General features: G+C 44.7%; 1 long non-coding RNA gene and 1 other non-coding gene across 2 annotated transcripts; both read left to right on the forward strand.

Annotated features, from left to right (window-relative positions):
* Positions 1-281: 281 nt before the first annotated feature.
* Positions 282-3486, forward strand: LOC147416818 (uncharacterized). Its single transcript, XR_015187485.1, has 2 exons — positions 282-1709; positions 2027-3486. It is a non-coding gene; the product is annotated as an uncharacterized LOC147416818 (long non-coding RNA).
* Positions 3487-9077: 5591 nt separating this feature from the next.
* Positions 9078-9150, forward strand: TRNAA-UGC (transfer RNA alanine (anticodon UGC)). The gene has a single exon. It is a non-coding gene; the product is annotated as a tRNA-Ala (tRNA).
* Positions 9151-14926: the final 5776 nt, after the last annotated feature.

Genomic DNA, 14926 nt, shown 5'->3' on the forward strand with positions numbered 1-14926 from the left:
GCTCCGAGCGGTTCCTGAAACGCAGGAACCAAAAGCTGCCGGGGCCTAGACTTCCCATTCGTCATTTGAGCCGTATGCAAGGAAACTTGCACGTGCGGTTCAAAGAGGGGGAAAGCTCTTCCGTTCCGGGCTTACCTATCTGAATAACCAAGATCGGATATAGCTGGTTTTCCGCGAAATCTATTGAAGTAGAGCGTATAACGTTTATGGCTTGAGGTAGAGCACTCAATGGGCTAGGGTAGCCCAAAGCTTGACCGACCCCAAGGAAACTCCGAATACAGGCCATGGGTTTGTACAGACAGACTTCGGGTGCTAAGATCCAAAGTCGAAAGGGAAACAGCCCAGATCGTACGCTAAGGTCCTTAAGCAATCACTTAGTGGAAAAGGAAGTGATCAAGCGATGACAACCAGGGGGTGGGCTTGGAAGCAGCCATCTTTCAAAGAAAGCGTAATAGCTCACTGGTCTAGCTTCATGGCACTGAAAATGTCTCGGGGCTCAAGTGACTCACCGAAGCGACGAGACCTTGAAAGAAGCTTTTTCAAGTGTCAGTAGCGGAACGTTCTGTCAATCAAGGAAAGTTGTTGGTGACAACACCTGGAGGTACCAGAAGTGAGAATGCTGACATGAGTAACGAGAAATCATGTGAAAAACATGATCGCCTGCCAGTTCCAGGGTTTCTGCGTTCAGTCAATCTACGCAGAGTGAATCGGTCCCTAAGGAACCCCGAAAGGGCAACGTCCGATGGGTACACGAAAGCGACGAAGTTGCTTTAACTACTGAACCATGCGTGTTTGTTAAACTCGTGAATTGGATGATTGGGCAGGGGGCTACAAAGTCACTCCGGCTGCAGGGTTGAAACTCCCGGGAAAAAACTTCGTGGAATTGGGAGGGCGATTCAACATTTAAAATGCAAAACCAACCGTACCCCAAACTGACACGGGTGAACAAGTAGAATATACTAAGGCGCTTGAGAGAACCATGTTGAAGGAACTCGGCAAAATGGCCCCGTAACTTCGGAAGAAGGGGTGCTCTCCTATTGAAGGATTGGGAAAGCGGCACATATTGGGGGTAGCGACTGTTTATTAAAAACACAGGACTCCGCTAAGTGGTAACACGATGTATAGAGTCTGACACCTGCCCGGGCCGGAAGGTAAAAAGGAGAAGTGTTATAAGCTTTGAATGGAAGCCCCGGTAAACGGCGGCAGTAACTCTAACTGTCCTAAGGTAGCGAAATTCCCCGACAAAGGGGTGGTTTGACAGAGATGTTCGACAACATAATCGGGCAATATGCTGGGACATCCGCCCGAATTTCAGTATCCAATACTCATACAGAACAGGATAAAATCAAAAAAATCTGGCTGTCGACAGCGCGAAGCGCTTTCAACCAACCTACGGCCTATCCACGGCTGAATGGAAAATGTAGTTGGTGGCGCGGACCATCAGCAGGATAGCAAGTTGGAAATACATCGTCTTTCGAGCCCGCGGCTGACCATTTTCGTAGCCTCGCGCCGTGCGCCCGCGAACGTAGTTCCAAGATCTAAACTCGATCCCCAACGACCACACGCCAGACATCCTTCGAGATGATGATATAGTCCGAACTTATAGGCGACTATAAGGCCATAGGCGAGGATGGCATGGAACTGAATACCATCCATTGCCGTTTGATTAACTTTATTGTGTCGCATAAGTAGCGACCTGCATGAATGGTGTACACAGTAAGTTACGCCAGCCTTCTAAGTAATTATTAGGTTTTAGGCCACATTACATGCGGGAACACTTTAAAGATCTAAGTGCACTTGTCTTCAAGGACTTAGATATGACACAATGGACGATCCGCAGGATTGGGGAATGGAAAAGCATGCACTTGCTCCAGAACATCCAGACTGGATAGCAGAGGTCCAATCCCCAGAGACTTTACATGAAGCGCCCAGGCTTACCGCTATGGCTTATTCTATTGGAACTGAGAAAAAGGCCTGGGTAAAGAGAAAGCCCAAGCTAAACCAAAAAGTTTAGCAAGACTTACAGGTAACGACTGCCCCGCTGTCTCCAACATGGACTCAGTGAAATTGAATTCTCCGTGAAGATGCGGAGTACTAACGGCTAGACGGTAAGACCCCGTGCACCTTTACTATACTTTTGCAGTGACATCCTTGATTTAATGTGTAGGATAGATGGGAGGTGATGGCAATGTCGCCACCAATCTTGAAATACCACTCTCTCGTCGTTGGATGCCTAACCGCCGCTGCTGTCAGAAGCGGGATATTGCAAGGTGGGTAGTTTATCTGGGGCGGATGCCTCCCAAAGAGTAACGGAGGTGTGCGAAGGTAGGCTCAAGCTAATATTATAACAGCTTATGAGCGTAATGGTAGAAGCCTGCCTGACTGTAAGACTTACTAGTCGGACAGAGACGAAGGTCGGCCATAGTGATCCGGGAGTCCCGTGTGGAAGGGCTCTCGCTCAACGGATCAAAGGTACGCCGGGGATAACAGGCTGATGACTCCCAAGAGCTCTTATCGACGGAGTCGTTTGGCACCTCGATGTCGACTCATCACATCCTGGGGTTGAATAAGGTCCCAAGGGTTCGGTTGTTCGCCGATGAAAGTGGTACGTGAGTTGGGTTTAGAACGTCGTGAGACAGTTCGGTTCCTATCTACCGTTGGTTTTAGAGAACTGCGAGAAGCTTGCCCTAGTACGAGAGGACTGGGTTAGGTCAACCTATGGTGTTCCGGTTGTTGTGCCAGTAACAGCGCCGGGTAGCTAAGTTGGTAGGGAAGAACCGCTGAAAGCATCTAAGCGGGAAATCCTTCTCTAGACAAGTTCTTCTACCGGGTGAAAGAACATCACTTTGATAGGCGAGAGGTAAAAGCGCCGCAAGGACAATGGGCTTCCTCGTACTAATCTCTTTTCAAGATTCCACTAACGATGTTGTATGGTTACCCCAGGTGGGGCAAGGGATGGCACGAAAGCGCGTACGACACACACCTTAGCATGAGCACGTATAGCCGGGTAAAAAAAACGATCTAAAGAGATGGGTAGCTAAAGTAGTAACGAGTTGAAATCCTATACGGGTCGTAGTTATCAAGTATTTTGCTTGCGTAAGTCAGGAATGATATAATACGTAACGTGACGTATAGGATACGATATAGGCTTTGTTTTTAAAGTGTTGTTATTAAACTAGATGAGAAGCCACGCTGCAAAATAACTCCTTTTCGCCATGCATAGACCAAGCCGACGATTAAGACAAATAGAAAAACAATTACTTCAACGAAAGCTAAAATAAGCCCAATTCCCGCTATAGCCCTAGAAAAATACGGTTTCGACTTTCGTGAAGAATTAAGAAAAGATGTAAACTCTTCGATCCTTGAGATACTCTTCGACAAGAAAACTTTTTCGTTTCTAAAACAGCAAGCAAACTGACCCTTATGAATGCCAGCGCTTGAGCTTTGGGTTTGGGCAGTCGAAATGTCTAGCCCATCAAAGGAATATGTACTCACATAGGGAAGGGACCCTGATATGTAGGCTTCCTATGTCTCGGGTGCTTTAGAGGGCCCGGCGTATATGCCAGTGTGGCAAGCCACCATGTCTACCTTGCTCAGGGAGAGTTCCTCTAAGAGGATTAAACGGTCAATTGCCGCCCTTAGAACCCCCTCAAGGTCGCGCCTTAGATTGGCTATGGTAGCAGCCCCCCGCCTGTTCTTCGGCTACAGCCTAAAGCGGGTAACCCACCGATTCTGTATAGGTGGTAGCGAACAGGTGCCGTACTGAGCTCTTTTGGTTAAAGTAGGTGCTTTCCCTTGGCCAGAAGAGCCTATAGAGCATGTAGCATGCATTAACTGCCGCTGTGCACTCGTCGTTGAGTCGCTTGACCAGGCCCCGGCAGCGACTCGGGGTGGCGGTTAGCCGGGTTTTCCCTAGCTTAAGGTGCCGTGCCAAGGGGTAAGGCGTCCCGGCCAATGTAGTGCTGGGCTCCAGGCAACAGGGAAGTTTTCATTACAATTTGAATTTCCTAGCCTAGTTATAAATTAATGTGCTAATCTGTATACGAATGGAGACGATCGGACTTGAACCAATAACTTCATGCTTGCAAAACATGCGTTCTACCGATTAAACTACGCCCCCCCCTCGTTTCATGTGCAACACGTATCATATAGGCAAACAAAACTTTTCTTTTAAAGCAAAGAATTTGTGTGGCTAGCGCCATGTAGTCCTTATTCCACTGATGCTCAGGCGGAAGAACCGAAGCTCTAAAAAAAGGTCGGCACGCGTAAATCGACTAACTGCTTCTCTCCGACGAATCCAAAAAAACAAATTAAACGACTATTCTTTCGAAAGCTCTTTTAAGACGCTACGAATAGATAGGCATGGTCAAATGCTAAAAGGGTAATCCGTGATAGATAGATAGAAAAGGACGCGGTAAAGGGAGGAATCCTTGGGCCTGACCTAATCTCGTAGTCATAGTGCTATCGTTGGCTTCTGCATTTAAACGATTAATTTCACAACCCAGCATTCACGCATGCCAGGAAGGCATTGGCTAGATGCCCTTGCCAGCACCTGAGGTCAAATGGCATTTCATCTTAACATGATCCGGCCCCATAGCTTGTTAAGAGTCTATGTGCTTACTGAACCTGGGATGCTACGTAGCGGTTGCCAAGGCGGGACTTCAAGTTGCAACGAATTATCATGATTCGTTTACGTCGTAGAATCAATCGACATTCTTCTAGCAATTTCTTTGTTTTCAACGTTTATGGCATTTCTTTATGCACGGTTGACATAGCGAAGACAGCAGCTCTTGCCAAGGCAGTAGCTCTATGTCAATAAGGGCTAGCAACAGAGCCTCCTCCTCGCGTGTCCAAATCCCTAGCAAAAGGAGTAGGTAGCTGGGGGGAACCCACATACATCCATTGCATTCTAAGCTAGGGTCCCTTGTCATGTACCGTCATGCCACAGTGGGTTTACTTAAAAAAAACTGGGGATGGAGTCGAACCATCATTCTAGGACTGTAAGTCCAACGCATTACCATTATGTTACCTAGTTGGGGGGTGACCAAAGCAAAGGCCACCCCGAAGTAACCGTTATTTATCTAGACTTATCTTCAGGGTTGTTTATTGATTTCCTTAAAATACGAAGAATATCGAAAAGGCCATCATCAAAGCAAACAGGGCAATAGCTTTTGTTAAGGCAAAGCCTGGAGACCGAATAATTGTTTGGCTAATGATAGATTTCACGCCACAGGGCTTGTCAAAGGACTAAATACGTTTCCAATACCTACTGCTGCTCCTTTTCTCATTCTCGGGTTCATCCTTGCCATTCTCTTTTTCGGGAAGCAGGAAGGGGCAAAGCCAGGAAATTCCCCCCAGTGCTTCCTATTCTCCGGGGTCATTATCGCCCGACCCAGTATCCTGACCGTTCCCTTCATTTCCGGAAGGAGTGTCTTCCTCCGGTTTTGGTCCCCTACAGAAACACAAAACCCGGTTCCACCAAGAACGTTTAGGCACTTGTGATTGTGCAAGGTGATCCAGCTTGGAAAGCAGCTCCTCTTCTTGTTGTCAAGAAAAGGGGCTCTGGCTCTTTGCCTCGCTAGTCTCGGGAGCCTCGCTAGTACCCTCCTCCTTCCTGTTCTTCGATGACGAAGGGCTTCCCTCAACTTCGCTTGACGGCCCTGAGCTCAATTCGTGTCCGGCCTTGTCTCCTTCTGGAGTGGAGTTGTCATCCTTGATTTCACGAGTATCCCCTCCAAACTCCTCTTCCCATAACGGCGCCCCCGAAGATGATGGAGGAGGAGGAAACGATAAATTCTCTGTCGGCGTCGAGCCTTGTTCGGCGGGCTGCTGGCTTGTTTCCGCTTCCGGCCTGTCTTCTGAACTGTCGGAATTGGAAGAATAGAAGTAACAAGTTAAAAATTGCCCCCGCTTATTCCTTCCAAATTCGTACATTGAAATGGCGACCACTAAGAAAACACATTCGATATGAACTCCCGAGTCACTCTAGAGTGACACCGTACGGGTAACTCTTAACGAACAAACGAAAAGGGATTTTTCTTTTTGGTAGTTCACTGGAAACCCCCCGACGGCTAATCATCGAAAGAGTTAGACTTTTTGAAGTTTCGAATAGGTTATTTTTCATCATTTTTTGTTGATGATCTCTTAGTTAGTTACTGGCAAAGCCAATAACCGTAAGCGGAATGGCCACGGCAAGGCGGATCATCTTACATTCCGGAAAAGGGTTGCCCCAATAATCTCCAGTCACCATACCAGTGCTCAACTTAATGACAGAGTAGTAGATGATCCTTCCGATCCAGTTTGGCTCATGACCGGGCTTGAACCGGTGCCGTTTCACAGACTCTCTCCTTTAAGTTACATGAGCTGCGAAAAACTAAACTACTGCCAAGCGAGGAAAGCAAAGCTCTTTTGAGATAGAATGTGGGCAGATTGATTCTTATTTGTAGGCAACTATGGCTCCTCGAAGCGAAGAACTGTACGAACTATAACGTAGGCTACCGCTCTACCCTTCGAAACTCAACCAACTAAACTCTCGGTGTCTACGGCGTTAGAGTGAACTTCGTGCCCAAACGAGCACGCAGACACGGGGATTTCAAAATACCTTGATCAAATAGGGTGTCGTTTGCTTAATTTCCTCGTCCGAGCAATGAAACAACTCTCTATATTACGTAATTAATGGGAGGCAGGGAAACGTAATTAATTGTCCGTCCGAGCGGCAGGGAAAAGGTATTTTGAAATCCCTGCAACCAAGCAAGCACTGCCTGCGGCACTGCTTTAGTAGCAAGAAAGGCGGTCGACTGGTAAGCCTATCTGTCCATACGGTGGTCTACTTACTCGATTCTGCAGCTACCGCGGCTCTAGCCGGGGCCAATTATGCCACTTTTTGCAAGGTGGAATGAAGTCTAATCATGAACCGTGATAGATTTCTATGACTGCTCGACCGAACTACGAATTAGTGAGGGATAGCTATACCGAAATACGTAATAGCTACTCGCTTATTCGGTCATGCAAAAGGGAAGGGCCAGTATGAAAAAATTGAAGCCCGTAGACGTTAGTCAACACTTTGCCCTTCAACCACCGAAGATACGTATTTTATAACTGTTTGTCCAGTCAATGAACGTAGAGGCTTTGCTTTGTATTCTCGAAGCTGCTGCTTAGCGCTGATTGCTTCGTATCCCTGAACTGAAGAAGCTGCAACTGTTTGGCGTTGTCTATGGCTATGATTGCATCGCGGCGGTTCATGCACGGCACGGAGACCCTTCTCACAGTTGTCCTGACGTTAACTAACCGGGGCTAGGGAACTGAACTGTTGGTAGTGTAGTGTTTGTTAAATGTAAAGACGTATCCTTTAGCAGTAAAGGCCTGACACTGCCGCTGGGTGATCTAAGCGAGTCGCCCGTCTCGCCTCAACGTACCAAGCATTGCTAGACAATAAGGTGATGGACCAGGGCTTATACGACTTTACTTTAATAGTGAACTATTAAAGGCCATTAAAATTAACGATTTAACCCTTAAACAAAGAATCTATTATGGTTAATAATTAAACCCTATTTACCCTTAGAAAACAAGTTGTTATTAACAAGTTGCACTAGCTCTTCCTTTGCTTTAGTAGCACCTTTGTTCCTACGACATAAAGCTAGCCCCTGTAATGGCAAGCGAAGGGATTTCCGGGGAAAGCCCGAGCGATTAAGCGCTATATCTTTTATTAGTACAATGCATTTACATTCAACGTAATGGTAGGATTAACGAAAATGCCTTTAAGAGTCTAAAGAGCCACGGTCAAAGGCAAGTGAAGAGAAAGCCCAATTAAAGATGCAAGCGTAGCAAAGGGTTTTTCGTGGGGAGGGAAAGCCCGAGCGGAGCAGCCAATTAAAGAACAATGATTGCATTCCTAAATGGTTAAAGACAGAGAGCTTCACCCGTTTAGGTAACCTAGCTATTACGTTGATTTGTTTCATCCTTAGTTGTTTGAGTTCTTTTCCAGAATACCATGTAGAATGTTATTTTAACACTCTACCCTAGTTTTTTTATGAACCCGGTGGTTCGCGTGGTAATGGATGGTGCTTAATATTCCTTTTTCCTTTCTTTTTCTTTGCTTACAGCTTGCTTTCTTTTTCTTTCTTTGTTTTTCTTTGTTTGTAGTCTCGTTGATTTTAAACGCTTTACAAAAGAAAATCCTATTCTATTTATTAAGCCTCGTGCTATGTACGAACCAGTTAAGTTATGAAGCGACCTAAAGCAGAGCAAGTGGTTTCACGCAAGAAAAAGTTATGAATACCCAGCCATGTTACTGTTGATAAACAATCTTTGAGATAAACTCGGTGCCGTGCCCCTTTCGCTTACTTGTGCGATTCCCCTGGCCTGGATTTTACTCGACGCATCGGCCTTCGACGCTTCTATTATCATTAAGATGTATATGGGGGCAGGGGCAGACCCCCGAAGAGATTCAATGAGACCACTCGAATACATAGACAACGTGCCATTTCATAAGTAACTAGGAAAAGCGGGGCCACTAGCTTAGTTCCTTTTTGCCTTCAGGTTTTCTTTGACTTTTATAAGAACTGCGAATCTTTGGATAAGCAATTCTTGTTTATCAAGCGCTTCTTCTCGGATGTATTCCTGTATAAGGGCATCTATCCAAAAATCTAAGTGCGAAAAAAAGAAGCCATAACTATCGGTTGGTGGCTTTTGAAATTTCATCTTTCAAACTTTTTTTGTTTTTGTATCCAAGATTGCGGTTTTTCATCTCTTGTATCCATAACCTTTTTCTTTTCGCTTCGCTTTTGGCCTCAAGGCTTCCCTTCCGAGAAGACAAGACGGCTTATCCCCTCCCTAACGCCGATACAATCAAAATGGTGGACCGAGAAAAGATTCGTGAACTATTACTGCTTGCTGCCAACGACACATCTTTACTTTATGACATTTAGCCTCTTTCATTGACAGTGTGATGAAATGGGGCCGTGTCTTGGATAAAGTCTAAACTCTGTAGAAAAAAGGCTATAGGCACGCACGTATGAGCAATAGCTCTCTTGTGTTTTGTTTGCCCACATGATACGTGTTGCACATGAAACGAGGACGGGGGCGTAGTTCAATCGGTAGAACGCATGTTTTGCAAGCATGAAGTTATCGGTTCAAGTCCGATCGTCTCCATTCGTATACAGATTAGCATATTAAATAGAAATCCAAAAGAAAAAAGAGAAAAAACGCTCTCTTTTTCGTGCTCTAGCTACCATCAAACAGTCCTCCTCGGATAACTCGTCCAATCCGAGAATAGCTATAATATCTTGAAGTTCTTTGTAACGCTGCAAAGTCTGCTTAACCCTTTATGCCGTCTTGTAATGCTTCTCACCCACAATCCAAGGCTGCAGCATAGTTGACGTCGAATCCAACGGATCCACGGCCGAATAGATACCTTTTGCTGCTAAGCCTCTTGAAAGCGCAGTTGTAGCATCTAAATGTGCAAACGTCGTAGCGGGGCTGGGTCAGTCAGATCATCCGCAGGTACGTAAACAGCTTGAATGGAAGTTATTGATCCTTCCTTGGTGGAAGTAATTCCTTTCCTTTCCTTCCCTTTCCTTTCCTGCAGTAATCCCATTTCCGTACCAAGGGTAGGTTGATAACCTACGGCGGAAGGCCAATAAAAAAGGGTACTCAACAACGCATTAGCGTGCGGAACCAAAGCAGCCCTTCACTCAAACTGACTCATGCGAATGCGGGATGAAGACAAGTGAAACCAAGACCCTAAGGAAACGCACGTTGGAAGAACCAACGAGCCGTCCTAGCCGCGCCTTATCGAGGCGCATGTTTACTATATTCTTAGTACGGCCATCGAGCTGTGAACAAGATATGCAAAAGGCAAGTGAGAATGAAAGGAAAGCCTTGAATCTATGTAAAGCTTACAATCATAACGAAAATGCAGCTAACCAAGAAACACCTAGTCCTATTTTACCACACCACTTGAGCTTAATGAAGAAAGAAACCCGCTGCGCTGATTGAAATCGTTTAAACACACGACGACGTTAGATAAGAACATAATTAATCTCTTGTATATATACAAAAAAGCACCTCTTTGGCTAACTAGCTAAGTGACGCCTTTTTGTTTAGTCCCTGCGAAAGGAAAGAGAGAGCACCTCTTTAGCTGAATAACTAGCTAAGTGACGCCTTTTTGTTTAGTCCCTGCGGTTGGCTTACTTTATCGACTGTGTAGTAACCTTTCTCTTTTTTTCAAGCGTAAGCTTGTATTGAGCTTCAACAACTTTACAGGGCCATTTCCTGCATCCCTTGCCAACTCCAGTAGCTTGTATTGAGCTTTAACAACTTTACAGGGCCATTTCCTGCATCCCTTGCCAACTCCAGTAGCTTAGAGGTCCTTGACCTTAGTGCAAAGCAAATGTGTTCACAGGAAAGGGAGTATTCCTGCGTTTTTCAAGCATCTGCATGAAGATCTATGCACAGAGTATGGCTTGGGTTCAGTGCTTACCATGAGAAGAGTTCACCCCTTAAGGCTAAGCAAAATTCTAAACTTCCAGAGCAGAGATGCAACCTTAGCGTTTCTATGCAGACATTGCACCATACTACATCCCATACCTTCATAGATAGCTTGTCCTTGCACCACTTGCGCCAATTAGGAGCTCTGATTGCAATAATAGTGGCTTACGTGTTGGCATTTGTCTTTATCATTACGGGTATGGTTGGGTGTTTCCATCATTTGACTAAAAAACAGCAGCATATAATATAAAGGAGCTGGTGCATGATTCAGTAGCTCCAGAAGAAACCAAGATGGAAATAAGTGCAGTAACAGCTTTAAAGCATGGTTCTTTTTCCTTTGAGCATTTGTTGAAAGCATTGAATCTTGGCAGTCGTGTGAAGAATCTTCTTATCACATGTGCTGCTGCGTTATTTGAAGAAAAGATGGAGGTTGCAGAGCTAGCAATGCAAGATCTTCATAAATCGGCGTCTGTGTTTAGAGATCCTTTAGAAAGACTTGCTGCATACATGTCTGAAGGGCTCGTAGTAAGGCTTCATGCTTTTAGGTCCACTATATACGGGTAAAAAGAGACTAAAGGTTGGGTTCCCTTTCTGCTGGGGAAATCGAGGGCCATAACATAAATGCAGGAGACTGAGATGCTATGCTATCTAAAGCATGAAAAGGAGACCGCTTAACGTGAAGGACTGGGATTGGGTTACTTTTATAGCTGCTGTAGCGCTACTATAGCTTGTTGTTTTTGCTGCTTTTCTAAAAAGAGAGAAAGCAAACGAAAGCAAAAATAGAATTGCTTGCTTGCGTTAATAAAACAAAAAAGCGTTGATAAGGTAAAGGTAGCGGCTACCGTTACAGTTATCAAAGTAGACTTATGTTGTTTGGTTTGCCATTTTGAAGGGATGGCAAATGGGGTGACCACTGCACTTTTTCCTTTGATTGTCTATTTTTGCTGTTCATTGTTACGGAACAGAGGCAACGACACAGTTACATTCTTACCAAGGTAAGATCGGCGGGAAGAGTGCTCAGGTAACGGCCTGGCCATCATATCATAGGGAAAGAGCGTCTTGTAATTTTCGATTCTGTACTGTACTTCAGCATAATCATCAAGGAAAAGTGTAGGAGGAAATGGGATTCGAACCCATGATACAATGTATTGTATGTTGATTTAGCAAACCAATGCCTTAAGCCGCTCAGCCATACCTCCGGGAAGGGAAGGGATCGGACCTTCCCCCAGCGTTAGTTTGTATTTTCAAGTTCTGTTTTATAATAAAAAAAAGAAAGTCTATATCTGTATCTATAAAAGGAAACTACAAAACTAAAAATAAGATACGATACTCGATACCCAAAAAAAAAAGCAAAAATCCCACATACCAAAAAATCGCAAATAAAGTAAATCCAGGTAACATAACGAAGGCATAATGATAGTAGGGTCAAGATACCACTGCCCTCCGAACCGGACGTGGAGATCTCCCCTCATCTGGCTCTCTGCAGCACGCACTTTCGAAATAGTCCCCATTACTGCTTCCCTTAATATCCGTCATATATCGTATGGGGGTTTACAGGAGATCCCAGAGCCTTAAGAGCACTAGTAGTCGTTACGTATGGCTCTTGCTGAGATTGTTTTTTTCCTGTGCTCTAGCTATTTTGCCTTTCAAACCTTTTACCGTATGTATAGTGACGGCAGCGTGATTCCATATTATCAAGGAAAGGCAGGGGGCTGCAATTTTCCCTGCTTTAGCGAAACCTAACATACCGCGACCTTTGTTAAATACGCCTACCATGCCTTTATTCATTTTAACATGCCTTGTGGACAAAAAAAAGGAGTCCGAGGCTTATTAACTCACGTTCTTGCTAGCACTACATTAACTCTGGCCTTTACGTCCCTATTGTCGCTTTTTGGGCTCGTAGAGTCGAGTTTACCGTTTACCCACCACGGAGCTTAGGGCTAACAAGTCATGACATACTCCTCGCACAACAAATCCACTTTAAAGTTAACTTATTTACTTAGCCAATTTCCGGAATGTATACGAAATCCCATAAGGACCTGAGATCTCAATAGCACCTTGTCTAAGGCTTTAAATGAGACTTCGTATCCAAAATACAAAAACGATCTCACTATAAAGTCGTTGAAAACTTTATCAAAGAACCGGCGCTTATTCAAGAAGCAATAAAGTCTATTACCGAAAGTACTGGTTTTAAAAGCAAAAAGTAATTCGTTTGCAAAAAGATTTACATTATACGCCGTAAGAGCCCCTAAGATGCTAAACGTAATAGGTACTAGTTTGATAGTGATTAGAGTAGCAAACTCAGATTCAGCAAGAATATCATTTTTGGGTAGCATTGAAAGGGAATTGGCCCAAAAATTAGTACCTAAACCAATCATCATATCGGTCCCTAGGCCACCCCATTGCTGCTAGAAAGGCCCGGCTTCAAAACCGTACGTGAAGCTTCTACCCGCCTCATACGGCTTCTCCCAGGATCGAAGATCTTTATTGGCTTTACGAACGAAGGTTCAAAAAGGGATTTTCAATATGACAATGCCTGCATAGGAGCTGAGGTTGCCTTTTATTAAGTCTTTGTTTCAAAAAACAATTCTATACGGATATGTAAGGCAATCTCTAAATATATGTATACCTGGAGATAGATTACCTAAACAATTTTTCTTTGGGCCACAAAGGCTTCTGGCCTTTGTTTGCGTTTGCAAAGCTTTTTTTTTGTTGTTTGTAGTTTCGTTGATTGATTTTAAACGCTTTACGTTTTACTAAGCTTCTGTCTTACTTTTATGTGCTCTTAGCTAGCCATTCAACTATTCGGTTCGGCGATTACTTTTCAACTGAAAAAAGAAAGTAAAAAGAAAGAAGGGGTTGTGCAGCTTTTCCTGGCATAGCCCCGGGAGCCTTTGGCCCTATAAGTCTTTTTGTTGTCAAGTATTCTTTGTTTTGTTGGAATGGAAGTTATTTTGTTGGCCGGCTTTACGAGACGAGTAAAGGAACCTTCAGGGCCCTCTCCAGTTCCCCGCCCTCCCTTATGTAATGTGCTTTCGAGGACTTGCGTTCCCATTGAACCTTTATTCGTGTGGTCAACTCCGCAGCGCGGGGTTCACCTCACCTCCACCTGTTAGTTTAGTGGTTGGCAAAACAAATAAAAGCTAAAGGTGCGAAGCAGTCGCTTTTCTCTTTCTCAGGCTTTAGTATCTATATTCAACAAATGAGTACTATAGCCTTTCTACCCAACAGGAGACCTTCTCTTGCCGTCTCTATTCCTTGCGACCCTAAGGTCACCACTTACCCCATTGTCGAGGTCTGGGGTGTTTGTTTTTTGGTTACCCTGTGTGACTCGTATTACTATAATCTTGCGTGTACATTTTGTATGAGTTGCCTAGATTAAAGAACATACATTTTGTTCATATCGTTCGTTGGGGCAAGAAGCTTGTTGGTAAATTCTAGGTCTACAACTGCCTTAGCTTTGGGCCAGGGGATTTGTTTCCATCAAGGTATTGTTTAAGTATTATCTATGTAAAATATACTTATAGTCCATTTCTCTTTCCATTGACCATCGAGATCCTAAATCTCCAAATGGGCATATCCCTAGCCTTTATTTGTTAGGGCTTTTGCTTTTCGGAGAATCCTGCTCCCGTAGGGCTTGTAGCTTGGCAGCCCACCGCAAGGGAACCTTATTAGGGTACTCCAGTTTCAAGTGTATTGAACAGTTATAGTGGCCCATAGGCGCAAGATGTACCTTGTGGGGCGGTCTCTTGGACATAGTCTTTTCATGCAGTGGCTGTTTATTAGTCCATGGTCCATTGGATGTTCGATGCAAGGCCGAAAACTGACACTGCTTGTACCCTTTGTTTTTGCCCTTTGCTCACTGGGCCTGTCCCTCGATGTAGTCAGTACTGGATACTGTTGGGCGGCAAAGCTTACACTTGTTCACTTATGAAGGTTCGCCGGGGCCTCTTTTCTCTCTTCCTTTTTGCTTATCTGTGACTCAGAGGCTGCCAGACCTCCTACAAAGGGAAAAGAGTCGACTGAACATCTCAGCCATTGGCGGGAGTTTCGCTCGCATCCAATCCTCAATTATTGTTCACTTTGCTTGGATCATGCTAGGTGAGCAACAGCCGTTTCGTCACGGGACTGACTTATGGGCTAACAGGTCACACTTTGGCTAAGTATCCTACAAAAATGCTTCCGAAAGCCAGAAGGATCAAGGGGATGGCCATAAGAATAGGCGCATCGTGGCATCATAAGATGTCTCGCTTGAATGAATTGGTTGGTGCTAGAAATGTTAAGAAAAGTAAACGAAAAGAGTGATAGGAAGTAAAGAAGACAGAGACGCTTCCTAACCGGAAAGCGAAGTTACCACTAATGGTATAATCAGGAAGGATAGGCTCTTTCAAGCTTTCCCCCCTCTTTGAACCGCACATGCAAGTTTCCTTGCATACGG

This window comes from Adiantum capillus-veneris, unplaced genomic scaffold, assembly GCF_014529385.1.
Source record: "Adiantum capillus-veneris isolate H3 unplaced genomic scaffold, ASM1452938v2 Hic_scaffold_461, whole genome shotgun sequence".
NCBI classification, from domain to species: domain Eukaryota; kingdom Viridiplantae; phylum Streptophyta; class Polypodiopsida; order Polypodiales; family Pteridaceae; genus Adiantum; species Adiantum capillus-veneris.